The following is a 16,357-nucleotide window of genomic DNA, read 5'->3' as shown; positions in this document are numbered from 1 at the left end:
ATGTAAATGAATAAGAGTGACTGTGTTCCAATAAAATTTTATTTATGGCCACTGAAATTTAATTTCATATCATTTTCACATGTCATCAAACATTCTTGTTTTGATTCCCCCCCCCCCCCCCAACCATCTAAAGAATGTAAAACTCATTCTTAGCTCACAGGCTGGACGAAAAGAGACATCAGGCTAGATCTGGCCCTTAGGCCGTAGTTTGCTAACCCATGCTCTAGGTGTAGGAGTTTGTGTGTTAAAGCAGAGGATTAAGAGTCACTGGGGACATTCTGGGAGGGGAAGGAAATATATCTTCTGATAATCACAGGTAACTACTGGTGAAGTCTGTGGACCAAGATTTCAGGCTATCAGACTGCTAACTCCAAAAAGAAAAGGGAAAATTTAACAAGAATAAGAAAGAATATCATGCAGTTATGCAATTAGTGCAAAGTTCATTGTTAATTTTTTAAATGTTTAAAAAAATTCTAATAAAAAGTGTATGATAAATTTAAAGCCAAATAATATGTGGTAACCCAGTTCAGTTTTATTTAAAAAAATTTTTTTATATATATATTTTATTTTTATTTTATTTTTTTGATGCAGATGATTAGCCCTGAGCTAACATTTGTCGCCAATCCTCCTCTTTTTTTCTTTTTTTGCTGAGGAAGATTGGCCCTGGCCTAACATCTGTGCCCATCTTACTCTACTTTACATATGGGACACCACTACAGCATGGCTTGACAAGCGGCGCATAGGTGTGCGCCCGGGATCCGAACCTGTGAACCCTGGGCCGTGGGAACAGAGCACACCAACTTAACCACTGTGCCACCAGACCGGCCCCACAGTTCAGTTTTTAGATCTTCAGTAATTCTCCTGTTTTTATCCTCTTGCCTATGAATCTCGGAGTCTGCATCTTGCTCAGTTCAGTTCATCCAGATAACTCCTCTCTGGTTTCCTCTGGAGCGAGGGAGGCATGGTTGCCTGACTCCCCAGGGTACCAGAAGGGACCTGGCCACCCAGTTGCTCTGTATGCAAAATAAAGACTTTCAGCAGACACTTTCCTGATGGCCCCACAATTGGACTTGTTGCTCTCTGGTACCAGTTAGAGTCCAGCCTCTTGGTGGGCACTTCTCCACTCTTAAGTCAGTTTCCACTCCTGCATTTGCTTTCCTTCAAAATCCCTTGAACTCTCTCAGCTGCTCTCATGTCTCATGTCCCTTCCCTATGTCCTTGCTCTGGTGGAGGTCTGGAAGGGAGAGAAGAGGAGTAGTTATTGTCAGCTTATCCTTTTACTGTAAAATGAGTGCCTGGGTCCTCCTAAATTATGAACAGCCTCTACCACCTTTCCCTCTTTCTTGTATCTTCTTGCCTATTGCTGTCAAATTTTGTGATGAAATTTTAATTACAGTGGAGAGAAATATAGAATAAATATCAATATTTGGCATTTGTATACTGCTTTTATTTCTTCACTCCAAAGGTCGGCATTTGGTCAACCATTGTCAACCTGTTTTTTTTTCATGCCACATGAAATAGGAATGAAAATTGATGCTATTGATTCTACTTTAAATCACTTCTGACTGGTTCTGGTTGATTATTAATAAAAGGTGAAAGTTGGGCTTTTTTCTTTCATTTTTAATGCAGTATTTTCATTTCAGGCTAGACACTCAATTATCCTACTTAAACATTCAATATTCATATCCATGCTTTGTCTAATTAGAATTAAATCAGTACATTTTACCATAAAAACAGAAAACAGCTGCATAAATCAACGGGCCATTCTCACTGACCCCTTTGGGAGCGACACGCAGCTCTGTTCTTCTGTCTCATGTACCATCTTGATCCTTGGCATATGGCTAAGCCACGTGATTCTTTTTGCACTTTCCAGCATGCATGTAACAGAAAAACTTTACCATATAATGTAAAAAATGTCTATAGAGGAACTACATATGCCAGACATTGCCTTCTGAGCTTACTGTGTTCACCAAATGTCACTCAGTTGAAGATAGAAATGACCAATAGTCAGTTTTGCTTTGGGAAAAGTAAGACAATGTTCTCATGGGAGGCCTGTTTGAGGAAGTGATACCTGGATGGAGAAGTCATTGCAAATAGTGACAAGAGTAGGGAAGGGGGGAGGAATCCTGTGAGCTAAGAATTACAGTCTCTAGAAAAGGAGAAGGGACTGGAGATTGAGAGACGCCAGCATAAGGCCAGTGAGAGGGAGTTTGGCCAGAAGCCGTGGGCCTCCAAAGAACTATCTGTTTATATAGTTGTTGTTGTTTTTTTTTTGTGTGTGTGAGAAAGATCAGCCCTGTGCTAACATCTGATGCCAATCCTCCTCTTTTTGCTGAGGAAGATTGGCCCTGAGCTAACATCCGTGCCCATCTTCCTCCACTTTATATGGGACGCCGCCACAGCATGGCCTGACAAGCGGTGCCTTGGTGTGCGCCAGGGATCCGAACTGGCGGACCCCGGGCCGCCGCAGCGGAGCGTGCGCACTTAACTGCTTGCACCACCGGGCTGGCCTCCTGTTTATATAGGTTTTAAAGTGTTACTTATATTTTGGTTAGAGAAAAATTAAATCTAGGCACTTACTGAATATTTGAGTTGAATTCACTGAAAGATTTTTTCAAGTTGTTATGGTTTAAATCTGTTAGGCAGAATGTAGACTGTGTAATGTGATTGCTCCCTACGGCTGCTGGCTATTGTGAAAGAACACTGGATGAGGAGTCAGAGGAAAGGCTGGGGATGGTGTTTCATTTCTGCCGCCTAAACCCTCACAGGTGAGAAATGAACTGATAATGTACAAGGGAGTTCTAATGAAAAAGTTAACGAAAAGCAGAAGATAAACTCGAATTCAAACTACTGTGGATAAAGATAACAGTCTCATAATTTCTTTCTCCTCATTCCACACAAGCAAGAATAGAAAAATTTTAATGAACTTCCTTGAGGTTTAATTTACATATAACAAAATGTGCTTATTTCAAGTGTATCATTCGGTGATGTATGACAAATATGTAGATCCACGTAATCGTCTCACTGATCAAGATAGGACATCTCCATTACCCTACCAAGTCCCTTCATGCTCCCCCTCCAGCCACCTCGGGAAACCACTGATCTGCTTTTTGTCACTATAGAGTTTTTCCCCCTAGAATTTCGTATAAATGGAATCATATAGCATGTCTTCTTTTATATGTGGCTTCTTTTACTCAGCATAATGTTTTTTAGATTCATCTGTGAGATGATCATCAGCTTGCTCATTTTATTACTGACATTTGTGTTGTTTCCAGTTTGGGGCTGATATGAATATTTCTGTATAAGAAGTCTTTGTGTAGACATGTTATTATTTCTCTTGGAAAAATACCCAGGAGTGGGACTGCTGGGTCATATAGTAAGTGTATGTTTAACATTATAAGAAACTTTCAAATAGTTTTCCCGAGTGGCTGTACTATTTTATATTCCCACCAACAGTTCGTGAGAGTTCCAGTTTTTCCACATTGTTGGCAACATTTAGTATTGTCAGTGTTTTAAACTTGAGCCATTCCAGTTGGTATGTAGTGGTATTTCATGGTGATTTTAATTTACATTAGTCATGGGGGAAAATGATGTTGAGTGTCATTCACGTTGTTGTTGGCCATTCATGTATCTTCTTTGGTGAAGTGTCTTGTCAAGTCTTTGCCCATTTTTATTGCATTGTTTATTGTATTATTGAGTTGTATGAGTTCTTTAAATATTCTGTTACAAGTCCTATGTCAGATATATGTATTATGAATATTTTTCTCTCAGTATGTGGCTTCACTTTTCAATTCCTTAATGGTTTCTTTTGAAGAACAGGTTGTTTTTGGTAAAATCCAATTACCAATTTATTCTCTTATAGTCATTCCTTTTTGTGTCCTACACAAACAATCTTTGCCTATTCCTAGGTTTTCTTCTAGAATAGTGCCATCAAACAGAAATATTGTGTGAGCCACATATGTAACTTTAAGTTTTTTAGTAGCCGCATTAAAAAAGTAAAAAACTGTTGAAGTTAATTTAAATCATATATTCTGTTCAAACCTATATATACAAAATATTATCATTTCAACATGTAATCACCATAAAAATTATTAGTCAGATATTTTACATTCTTTTTTTATCCTAAGTCTTCGAAAGCTGGAGTATAGTTTATACTAACGGCACATTTCAGTGTGGACTAGCCATGTTTCAAGTGCTCAGTAGCATGTCTAGTGACTACCATATTGGACAGGGCAGTTCTAGAAGTTTCATAGTTCCTGGTTTTTATTTAGTTCTGTGATCTAATTTGATTTACTTTTTGTATATGATGTGAAGTATATGTGTAAGTTTATTTTTATTTTCTCCATACAGATAACCAGTTCCCACCTCATTTATCTTTTTCCAATGAAATTATGTTGTACCTTTGTCCAAAACCAATGGATCATATGCGTGGGTCTATTTCTGGACTAAATATACTGTTCCATTTATCCTTACGCCAGTAAGATCCTGTTGATTATTGCAGCTCTATAGTCGCCTTTAAAATCAGGTAGTGTAAGTCTTAACCTTGTTCCTCTTTTTCATTTTTGCTCTTTTAGGTTCTTTTCATTTCCGTATCAAGTTTAGAATCAGCTTGTCAATTTCCACAACAAAGCTAACTGGGATTTTGCCCATTTATAGAGGATTGAAAGATGGCCCCCACAAAGGTATGTTCATGTCCTAATCCCCGAAACTGGGAATGTTACCTTATTTCGGGAAAGACGTCTTTGCAGATGTAATTAAGTTCAAGATCTTGAGATGAGGAGAGCATCCTGAGTTATTTGGGTGCATCCTAAATCCAACAATAAGTATCCTTATCAGAGATACACAGAGGAGAAAACACACAACACGCACAGAGAAGGAGGTGATGTGAAAATGGAGGCAGAGATTGGAGTGATGTGGCCAGAAGCCAATGGAGCCAAGGAACCCAAAGAATGCCAACGGCCACCATAAGAGGAGGCGAGGAAGAGGCAAGGAAGGATTCTCCTGCAGAGCCACTAGAGGGAGTGAAACCTCACTGACACCTTGATCTCGGACTTCTGGCCTCCAAGACTGTGAGAGAATAAATTTTTTATTTTAGCCACAAATTTGTGGTAATTTATTACAGCAGCCACAGGAGACAAATACACCCATTATCAGGTTGAGGAAGTTCCATTTTGTTCCTAGTTTCGTTTTGTTTCTTTTCCAAAAATGGATGTTGGATTTTGTCAAATGCCTTTTCTACATCAATTGACAAATATCTATTCCTGCTATTTTGTTAATGTGGTCATAATCTGTATAGACTCTCGGCTCACATGGTATTAATTTTAGCCCAATCATAGCTGTTACCCCTAGTAACGTCTGTTCGCGGAAGTGTTGGGTCCCAACATGTTATATCAAATTGTAAATATGTCAGGGCTGGCCCCATGGCGTAGTGGTTAAGTTTGGTATGCTCTGCTTCCGAGGCCCAGGTTGGCGGGTGTGGATCCTGGGCACAGACCTACACCACTCATCAGCCATGCTGTGGCAGTGACCCACATGCAAAATGGAGGAAGACTGGCGTGGATGTTGGCTCAGGGCTAATCTTCCTCAAGCAAAAAAAGAGGAAGATTAGCAACAGGTATTAATGTAGGGCGAATCTTCCTCACCAAAAAAAAAAAAAAATCATCTTCTAGAATCTATCATCACTATTTCAAAAACAAATCAGGAATAAAATACAGTTTAAAAAAATTGTAAATACGTCAGCATGAATCTTCTTGCTTTGTATGTGCTAAAGACATTTTAAGAAGTCATTGAAGAGTCTGTAGAGCAAAACTATCTCAAAATACTTAGAAGAGAAAAACAGTGATCACAGACTTTATCCTGAGTGGTTCTCTATAACAGAGACCACACTGGTAACCCTTGGGTCTAGTTTGGCCTTGAGAGATACTTCATTTGGCCTCCACAGTGTTTCCAAAGTTAGTAAATTTTATATTGAAACTCTAGATATCATGCTTGTGCTGAAAATTATACAGATTTGGCAACACTGCCCTGAATTTCAACATGACAGTGGTTGGACAGAGCTGTATACAGCATCTGTATACCCTTGCACAAAGAATGTTCTTTTTACTTTACCATAATCCCATTCCTCATTGTTTTAAACTTCATAGAGATTTGAGTTTGCAGCCCCAGCTCTAGAACCATTGTGGGGGCACATTGTAATGCCAAGGCATGTGTCATTGAGAGAAGCTTTAGGGAGCAAGAGGGTGTCACAGTTACCAAGTCAACATATTCAGGTTAAAGAGAACTTTGTGTATAGAACCAAAAGATAAAAAAAGATTTTCATATAATTTATTACCAATGAGAGACACAGACAGTCTGATCAGCTGACTTATGGATAAAGATGGCACAAAGGAGCACTAAAAAATCAAAATTAAAACCTTAAACCATGCACAGAAAAGAAAGCAGCAAAAAAAAACCTCACCTGCTGTGACCAAAGAAAGAAGTACAATCTTATAGATGGAAAATGTGAGAAGTGATGGCAAAGCAAAAATGCCAAAGATTCTGCGGATGTGGGGCATGTCTACAACCCTCCACCCCTCTCTAAGACATACAGAGGAAAAAGATTATCAGACCCAATCCTGAGAATTTTCACAAATGTTCCTACAGACCACTGTTGGATCTTGCCAGAAGCAGGAAAGTTTGCCACCATATGGGTGCTGTGCTGAACTGGGCAAATGACCCGAAGCACACAGGCGTGGGATAAGCCCATGGCTGGCCTGAAGGTGGGCTGATGAGGACTTAAAGGAATCTAAGACGTGATGGCTCACTTCCCCCAGCAAGCTCTATACCCAGTCTCAAGCTGAGTTCCATAATCCCCCATCATCCCTCCCCTCATCCTAAAACTCTCAGGATACAGAAAAAGTAGACAAATGATAGCCCTAAAACTGAAGCTCAAGATAGGGAAGACAGACATGTCTCCAGTGAAGAGGAAGGTTCTCCAGGAATTCACTCTCAGTATATTAGCAAATACAAGGTCTGTTGTTAACCTTGAAGGATAAGCAAGATAAAAGATCTGACATAGCTGTCATGCAAATATGCCATAACATGGACGATGGGAGTGAGAACCAAGGAAAATAGCATGCAGAGGATAGAGGAAGAACCAAGTCTGGAAGAAAACATAACCAAGGAACAGAAATTTATATTCCTTATGTGTGTTTGACTATAGAAAAAAATTAAGAATCAAGATTCCTCAAAAGAGCTCAAGGACAGTATAAGATGAGAATGTGATGGGAAGGGAAACTGCACAGCTAAGAAAACTGAGATTCAGAACAACATGATTTTCAAATCCAAAAACTAGAAAAACCAACGAACAGGATATTTTGAGAGAATCAGAGTAAGTGCAAATCAAAAGAAAGTGGACATAGAAGAAAAAGATCAAATAGGACTGGTAACTCTGAAATAGAAAATTCAACCAATGAGAAACTTATTCAGATATGTATAATCTGAATGGGATACTATACTAAGAAAAGAAGAATGGAATCCATAAATTGAAAGATCATACTATATACTGGGGGGAAAATGATATAGAATAATTGACACTGAGACATAGCCCAGATAAGGATATAAAAGGTACTTGAATGATAAAGAATTCTTCAGTCGTCCAAGCAGACAAGTCAAATCACCTCGCAGGGAAAAACTCACATAAGATTCAGATCTCTCCACAGAACTCTAGGATGTCAAAAATCAGTGAATCAGCTGCCTTCTTGTTCTATTAGGTTTTGAAGGAAGGTGTGAATCCAAAATATTTAGCTTTCTCAATTTTTATTTATGTATGGAGATACAAAGCAGAAAAAGCATGAAGGTACTCTCCAAGCCCTCCTTAAGAAAACTACTCGAAAAGGGGAGCCGTCCATCAAGAAATAAAAATAAGGAATTTACGAATGGATACGTTACAATGAACATTGACTTCACTTAAATATAGAATTAAGACTGCACATCTGGGAGAAGAGAGTGGTAGTACGCTTGTGAATGTTCTAAGTGCTGGTCAGCCAAAAGGAATATAAGCAGTGGAAATTGGGAGCTTGTGGGGAAGACGGGTGGAAGTGTCCGAGGCTGCTAACCTCGTATTTCAGAGCTGTGAGCCTGTCTGAAACATGTAGTGAACTCGCACCTTTCCACGTCTTTTTACTTAATGTCTGTAGGCCTCTTTTAGGACTGTCTGTCTTGTAGGGAAGAAAGCAGCCGCTGGAGATGTGCTTGTTTCTTCTTCGATTCAAAAAATATTTAAAATTCTGAAATGACTCAGAGCACAGAGTAGGATTCCCTAACTCGAAAATTATTTCCGTCTCCTCTTTCTGTGCCTGAGGCTCTTCATCTGGAAGACGGGAGTCCTCGTGTTTTCCACGGGGTGGTCGTGAGGATTGCACTCATTTACCTGCAAGGTGCCTACAGCAGCGCCTGGCCCCCCGTCGGTGGGCACGTTTCGGCTGCCATTGTGTCAACCCTGCGGGGCCGGGAGGTGGGGCAGTTCGGCCTGTTGCACGGTGCCCCGGCATCTGGCGCGTTGCTCGGCTCTGCTGCGGCTCACCCCGGGGGTGACTTCGGCGAGCGGGCGCCGCGCCGGGCCGGGGCTACCTGCGCCAGCCCTGCACCTGGGCGCCCTCGGCGGGGCCCACGCGGGTGAGTCAGTCGGCCAGGCGTCTGGGCGCCGGTCCTCTGCCTCCGCCCAGGCCGCCGACCCCCGGCTCCCCGGCGGGGCCTCCTCGGCCACGTGACGCCCCCGCCGGGGGCCCCAGCGCGCTCCTCGCGGCCGCGCCGTTCCGGCTCCCGGGCTCCGCCTGCGCGCGGCCTCCTCGGCGCAGCCCTCCTCGCGGCGCGGCGGCGGCGCCCGCGGCATCTGCCATTTGTCATTCAGCCGGCGGGACCGCCCCGAGCCTTGATTAGCCGCGGCCGGGGCGGCTCCGGGCCTCACTCCGCGGCGGACGGACGCGCGGCTCTGCTCGCCGCGGGCGCAGCGCGGGCCTGGGCGCGCGGGCGCTTCCCGGTCGCCGTCATGGCCGCGGCGGCGGCGCGCCCCAGCGGCCGCGCCTGAGTTCCGGGGGCGCCGGAGCCCGCAGGGTAGGTGGCGGGCCGGGCCGGGCCGGGGCGCGGGCGGGGGCGGCGGGCTGCGTGCCGCGCCGGGGCGGGGGTGCCGGTGCCGCCGCGCCGCGTACGTGACCGGCCGGGCCGCCCGGGACGGAGCGTGCGACCCCGGCGCTTGTCACCCGCGGGCCGGGCGGCGGGGACCGAGGCGTCCCCCGCTGCCGCCCCGCTCGGGAGCCCCCGTGTGTGTTTCGCATGCAGCCGCAGCCTCGATTTTCGAAACCTGGCACTCCAGCCTTGCCCGGAGGCCAGAAACAGGAAAAAAAAAAAAAAAAAAAAGTCTGTTAAAAGTAATAATCTGGCTAAATAGGAAATGTTCGCGGTGACACTCGAGACGGAAAAGGTGATTCGTTTGATGCTGTAACGTTAGGAGTCCTGGGAGATGGACTCGAGACTTTTTGAAATGTGGCTCCCGAAAATTTCCCAGATCAGGGCGAGCGGGAGTGCCACTTTGGTGGTGGAGTCGCAGCATCCAAGTTTAAGATCGGGGTCGGGGTTTTGGCTGCTGAGCAAATGTGCTCCTGTAATTTGGACTTTTTTGTTTTGTTTTGTTTTTCAGCAAATGTGCTACTTTTATGTTTTAGGAAACCAATAAAAATTAAAAATAGAAACACTCAGCTTAGGTCCTCCTCCTTCCAGGAACCCTTCCCTAACCCCTCCCTCCCCAGGCAGGATCGGAGGCCCCCCCGTGGGCTTTCTGGGGCCTCACTGAGGTCCGGGTCCCTTATGTCCCCCCCACCCTTGTATTAACCCATCAGTCTCGCCGCAGAGCCCAGTGATACTTAGCACATGGTAAGTGATTAATACTGTGTAACGACCGAAGGAAAAGATACAACGAGCTGCCGGTTCACAGTTTCAGCTCCAAAATTATAGAGTGGTAAGTTTATGTACACTTAGATAAGAACATTTACTTAAAAGTTAAGGATCTAGAAAAGTTGACAGCCTCGGATGTCTGTGTTCCTTGTCCCAGCAGTCCCACTCCTGGGTGTTTATCCTCCAGAACGATGTTTTTCAAAGGTTGAAGCCCATTTTAGTGGGTCGTGAAATCCGTTAAGTGGATAATGATCAGAATTTGTAAAACGCAAACTAACAGAGAATAGAAAATATCAGAACGTGTCTCGGGTCGTAGGGTATTTACTTCGTGAAACTTTTTTTTTTTTTTTTTCCTCTTGGTTTTATACACACACAGATGTGTGTCATGATGTAAAACGTCATTCCTTAGTATGAGTCATGGTCAAAAAAGTTTGAAAGCCACTGCCCTAGATAAATTTTTATACATATACACAAGCAGACATGTACAAGAGGGTTACTGCAGTGTCACGTGTAATACCCCAAAGATTCATGTCCATCTGAAGGAGAAAGGTAAATTAGAGTCTAGTCATAAAATGGAACCCACCCATTACAGTGGAGAATGAAGTAGTTTTGTGTTTTAACACAAATGCGTCTTAATAATGTTGAGCCGACACAAAACAAAAGGCAAGTTGCTGAAGGATACTGTATATTACCTATGTGAAATTCAGAACCTGGTAAAATAAAGCTGTTTAGGGATGCGTATCATAGGCTTTAAAAGGAGTAAAGAAAAATGGTCAAGAAATTAATAACCAAAAGTCAAGTTAGTGGTCATCTTCTGGGGAAGGGAGGGGGGTTGTGAATGTGAAGGGACACGCTGAGGGCTTTTGGATTGTTGGTAATGTTTTATCTCCTGACCTGGGCAGTGGTAAGATGGGCGTTCGCTTTATGAACCCTTGATAAATGATACATATAATGTCTGTATATTGAATTTCCCTAAAAATATATTAAAATATGGGCATCACAAAATGAAGGAGCCTGAAGCCAGGGCTCTAGTCTATTATTCATATTTTTCTAGCTTCTCTTTAAAAAAAAAAAAAAGTCGTGATCAGGGAGGGGTACCTAGGGAATTTAAACAATATCAGTAATGTGTTATGTCATAAATTTGGTGATGGATACATCAGTGTTCATTAAATTGTTTATATGTTTTTATATAAATTTATAATATGTAAAACAATATTTAGAATAAAATTAAAATTATTCACAGATAATGTGACCATTTTGGTGTGATTGCTTTCTGAAAAGCAACTTTTACGTATTTTTTTGGCAAAATTGAAATTGTGTTTTATATAGTAATTTAAACTAAAATAAAATTCTTTTATGAAAAAATTAAACATTGAAGAGTATATAAAAACACAACAGACCTTCATCAAGGATTTTAAAATGCTAACCTGGTGTCATATTTACTTCAACAATTTCAGTTCCTCATTCACTCTATGCCACATTTCAAGTGCCTATTAGCCATATGTGACTAATGGCTGTTATATTTTATTATATTATTTTATATTATACTAATATTATTTAACAGAACATTTCCATCATTGCAGAAATTTATATTGGAAAACATTGTTCAAGAACCAAATCCTTTGTTGGTTATGTAAACTGCAGACAGTCTCTTCTTTGTGCTTTTGTGTCTTAAGATATTCTTCTCTACTATTAAGGAAATATATTTTGAAATTTTTTTCTAAAAGTTTTACGGTTTGTATTTTTTACACATTTAGTCCTTTAATTTACCAGACACGTATATGTATATAGATGTGTGTATTTTATTTATGTTGTGAGATCAAGATTAATTCGTTTTCTGTTTCCCTTGTGGAGTGGCCATTGTCCAGTGCCAGTGATTTGTGTTGCCACCTCTGTCATATACATATTCCCAGATGTGCTAGGGCTCATTTCTGGGCCCTTTACTCTGGTCATTGATCTGTCTTTCTGCAAATACTACAGGCTTTTATTTACTGTTGCTTTGTAGGTAGTATATTTTTCAGCTCTAACAATTACAATTTTTTTCATTATGATATTTTTTTCTTTCCCTCTGAGCTTTTTAAAAGTATTTTCCAGTTCCAAATGTGGAAGGTTTTGTGAGTTATCCTTTTGCTATTGATTTCTAACTTGCTCTGTAGTCAGCAAACGGGGGCTCTATGCTATCGATTCTTTGAAATTTGAGAATTGCTTCATGGTTAGTTTTTCAGCTGCTCCGTGAATGATTGAGAAGAATATGTACTCACAGACTTTTGGGGCAAGGTAGGTGTGTGTGTGTGTGTGTGTATAAATTGTGGCGTTCAAATCTTTTTTAACCTTACTAATTTTTTGGTTTGTTTGATCTATCAGTTACTGAGATGCGTAATAAAAATATCGCAATAAAATAAATTTTCTCAATTTCTTTGTAATTCTGTCGACTTTGCTTTATAAAAGTTGAAAGTTTATACAAATTTAGAATTGCTCTATCTTCCCTGTGAATTGGGTCTTTTGTCATTCTATGTGATGTCTATGCCCCCCCCATCTTAAAATCCACTGTGTTTTATAATAGTGTAGTCACACCTTTCTCTCAGTTGGCATTGACTTAGAATATCTCTTTCAAATAGGTAAAACCTGATTTTTTTTTTGTCTAATCCACTCTGACAACCCTTGCCCTTTTAACTGGAGCTCTCAGCCCAATTAAATTGAATACAATTGCTGATATATTTAGGATTAAAGTTAGCATTCTGTTTTATGGTTGTTTTTATCCTCTGTTCTTTGTGGTTTTTTCCCCTCTTCTTTGCTACCTTCTGGATTTTTTCTTATTCTGCTTTCCTCCCTCTCGACTGGTGTGTAAATTACATTTGAGTTCTTCCTTTTAGTAGTTTTCCTTTAAAATAATGTATGTATAAACTTAATCTAAAGTTTATTAACTCTGTTCTTCCAAATAATTCAAGAAACCCAGGTTGCTTTGGCACCAATTAATCTCCTGGCTTATATGTTGTTGTCATCCAGAATTTTAGTTCCGTCTTGATCTTTTTCTCCTGTAAATTTGACAGTATTATTTTTTCTTTTTATCGATTCTTTGCTTGTTATTGCTTCTTGCATCTCAGATCATTGTTTTTTTTCTTCCTCAAGTATATATTTTAGAAGCTTATTTATTAAGGGACTATTGATGGCCAGCGTTATCTGAAAATGTCTTTATTGTGCTTTCATTCTTGAATGACGGTTTTATTCAGTATGCAATGACGGTTTCTTTCTCAGCCGCTTGGTGGTATGGTTCCATTGACCTCTGCTTTCAGTGTTAACAATTAGTTCAAATAACTGTTGTTTGTTGGTAATCTTTTTTTGCCTGCTTTTAAGATCTTCTCTTTTCTCTTGTGTTCTACAGTTTTACAACAGAGTGTGTCTTGTTGTTAGTGCCGTCGAGTGGATTCTGACTCCTAGCGCCCTGTGGACAGCAGAGCAGAACCCTGCCCGGTCTTTTTGCGCCACCCTCTCCCCTTCCAGCGCTCTATCAGACGATGCTCCGATGCTATTCACGGGGCTTTCATCGCCAGTTTTTTCAGAAGTGGGTGGCCAGGTCCTTCTTCCTAGTCTGTCTTAGTCTGGAAGCTCTGCTGAAACCTGTCCATCATGGGTGACCCTGCTGGTATTTGAAATATCTGGGTGCGGATGTTTCATTTATGCTGGGTTTATTGTGTTCCCTGTGTCTAAGGTGTGTCTTTCATCAATTCTCGGAAGTTTTATCCTTTATCTTTCAGTGTTGTTTTTTCTCTATTTTTTTAATTCTTTCCTTCAAGAAATCAGATTAGGCTTCTGATCAACCTTCTCGTTCTATCGTTCATGTCTTTTAATCTAGCTTTTATGTATTTTGTATGTTTTTTTTTGGTCCATGTTGAATTCTAGATAATTTCTTCAGATCTGTGTCTGTTTTGTTTTCTTCTCCAGATTGAACTATAGCTTACATATAATAAGAACACAAAAATAAAGTGTATGGCTTGATGAAATTTACATATATATATACTCTTGTGATCACCATCCAGATAAAGATCTAAAACATTTTTATCCCTGCAAAAGTTCCCTCCTCTCTGTTCTTATCAATAGAGCCATTCCTGTCCCCAGTTAACTAGTCTCCTGACTTCTGTCACCAGGGATTATTTTCAAGTGTTCTTGAACTTTTTAGAAATGGAATCATATAGTTTATTCTTTTTGCATTGGTTTTCTTTTGTTTACAGGATATTTTTGAGATTCATCCATATTGTATGTATAAGTAGTATACTTTTTTTTTTGCTTTATAGCAACAAGTGGCAAACTATGACCTGCTGGCCAATTCCAGCCCACAACCTATTTTTGTATATAAAATTTTATTGGATATAGCCATGTCCGTTCAGCACAGTTGAGCAGTTGTCACAGAGACCCACAGCACCTAAACTATTTACTATTTGACCCTTTACAGAAAAAGTTTGGTGACACCTCTTCTAAAGTATTGCATTATATGGATATACCACAGTTTATTTATTCTTTCTCATGTTGATGAAAATATGAATTGTTTTCAGTTTTTGGCCTTTATAAATAAAATTGCTACAGATGTTCTTGAAACTGCCATTGGTGGACATATTGACTCATATCTCTTGGATATATACCAAGGAGCTGAACTGATGATCTTTGGGTAAGTTGGTTGCATTTCCATGAATATTAATAATGTTGAACATCTTTTTATATCTTTATTGGACATTCATATTTCTTTTGTGAAGTGCCTGTTTAAATCTTTTGCCCACTTTTTTATAGGTTATCCTTTTGTTAGAGAGAGAGAGATATATATATATGTACACACACACATAAGTTCCTTATATATTCTGGATAGGAAACCTTTATCAGGTACATGTTTTCAAATATTTTCTACCTGTCTGAAGTTTTCCTGTTTATTCTCTTAATGGTGCCTTTGGGTGAGCAGATGTATTTTTGTGAAGTGTAGTTTATCAGTTTTTTTTGGAGGGAGGGAGCAGAAGATTAGTGCTTTTCTGCACCCTGCCCACAAAATTTTCTCCCATCCCCATATCTGCCCACCCTCAAGGTCCTAAAGACCTTTGCCTATGGTTTCCTCCAGAAGTTTTGTAGTTTTAGGCCTCACAGTTGAGTCTTTATCTCCAGTTGATTTTGGTGTATGGTGTGAGGTTGGGGTCAAGAGTCATTTTCCATGTGGACATTGAGCTGCTCTATACATTTATTGAAAAGACCTTTCTTTTTCTGTTGATTTGCAGTAGGGCTTTTGCTGAAAATGAATGATCATATATTTAGCTCTGTTTCTGGACTCTATTCTGTTCCATGTGGACTATTTATCAGTTCTTCCATCCGTACTACACTTTCTTAATTACTATGGTTTATAGTAAGTCGACGTACAGTAGTGTAATTCCTCCGATTTTTTTCTTCTTAAAGATTGTCTTAGCTACTTAAGTGCTTTGCATTTCCATATAAATTTTAGAATGAGCTTGTCAATGTCTATTTTAAAAAAATCTACCAGACTTTTGATTGGGATTGCATTGGCCCTACAAAACAATTTTAGGAGAATGGACATCTTAATAGAATCTTCCAGTTTTGGACGTAGTATATCTCTCCATTGAATAAGTTCCTCAGTTCTCAGCATTGTTTTGTTTATTTCTAGGCATTTGATTTTTATGGATGCTATTGTAAATGGTATCTTTTTTCAATTTTATTTTCCAAACATCTAGGTGGTACAGAATATAGAAATACAATTGAGTTTTGTATATTGAGCTTGTATTTTGTGACCTTGCTAAATTCACTTTTCAGTTTTGGTGGTTTGTAGATTGTTGGGGATTTCCTAAATGCACAATCATGTCATCTGCAAAAAAAAAAAAAAAAAAAAAAAAAATTTAAATTCGCTTTTCTAATTTCTATTCTTTTTTCTTTTTCTTGCTTTATTGCACTGGTGGGGACACTGGAACAACATTAGCAGAAGTGTTAAAATGGACATCCGTGCTTTTTCCTGATCTTAAGAGAGGATACCTCAATATTTTGTTATTAAAGATAATATTCACTGTACTTTTTTTGTGTATGTCCTTTATCAGATTGAGGAAATTCTCTTCTATTCCTGGTACTGAAATTTGTTTTCACAAGTGAGTATTGAATTCTTAAAAACTTCTCATGAAATAATTTTAGATTTACAGAAGAGTTGCAAAGATAGTATTGAGTGTTCCTGTATACTCTTCACCCATATTCCTCTTACGTTAACATCTTACATAACCATGACCCACTTACCAAAATTAAGAAATTAGCATTGGCGCAGTACTAGTAACTAAACGGCAGACTTTATTCAGATTTCCCCAGTTTTTCCACCAGTGTCCTTTTTCTGTTTCGGGATCTAATCCATATACCACATTGTATTTGGTTGTCACGTCTCCCTAGTCTACTCAAA

At 40.0% G+C, this 16,357-nt stretch overlaps 1 protein-coding gene across 9 annotated transcripts in view; it reads left to right on the top strand.

Moving 5' to 3' along the window:
* Nucleotides 1-16,357, top strand: part of PLAGL1 (PLAG1 like zinc finger 1) — a 113,884-nt gene that overhangs the window by 29,248 nt on the left and 68,279 nt on the right. For 6 of the 9 annotated variants that reach the window (XM_058534218.1, XM_058534211.1, XM_058534217.1 and 3 more), the window contains exon 1: nt 9,010-9,093. The exons of 1 other annotated variant lie outside the window; for it this stretch is intronic. The gene's annotated coding sequence lies outside the window, so the exon portion shown is untranslated. Of the gene's footprint in view, nt 1-4,574; nt 4,683-9,009; nt 9,094-13,939; nt 14,594-16,357 lie in introns of those variants that run through there. 2 more of the 9 variants (XM_058534213.1, XM_058534216.1) reach the window with 2 other exon arrangements.

This window comes from Diceros bicornis, chromosome 39 (assembly GCF_020826845.1).
Source record: "Diceros bicornis minor isolate mBicDic1 chromosome 39, mDicBic1.mat.cur, whole genome shotgun sequence".
Taxonomy (NCBI): Eukaryota; Metazoa; Chordata; class Mammalia; order Perissodactyla; family Rhinocerotidae; genus Diceros; species Diceros bicornis.
This window is presented reverse-complemented; position numbering and strand designations above follow the sequence as displayed.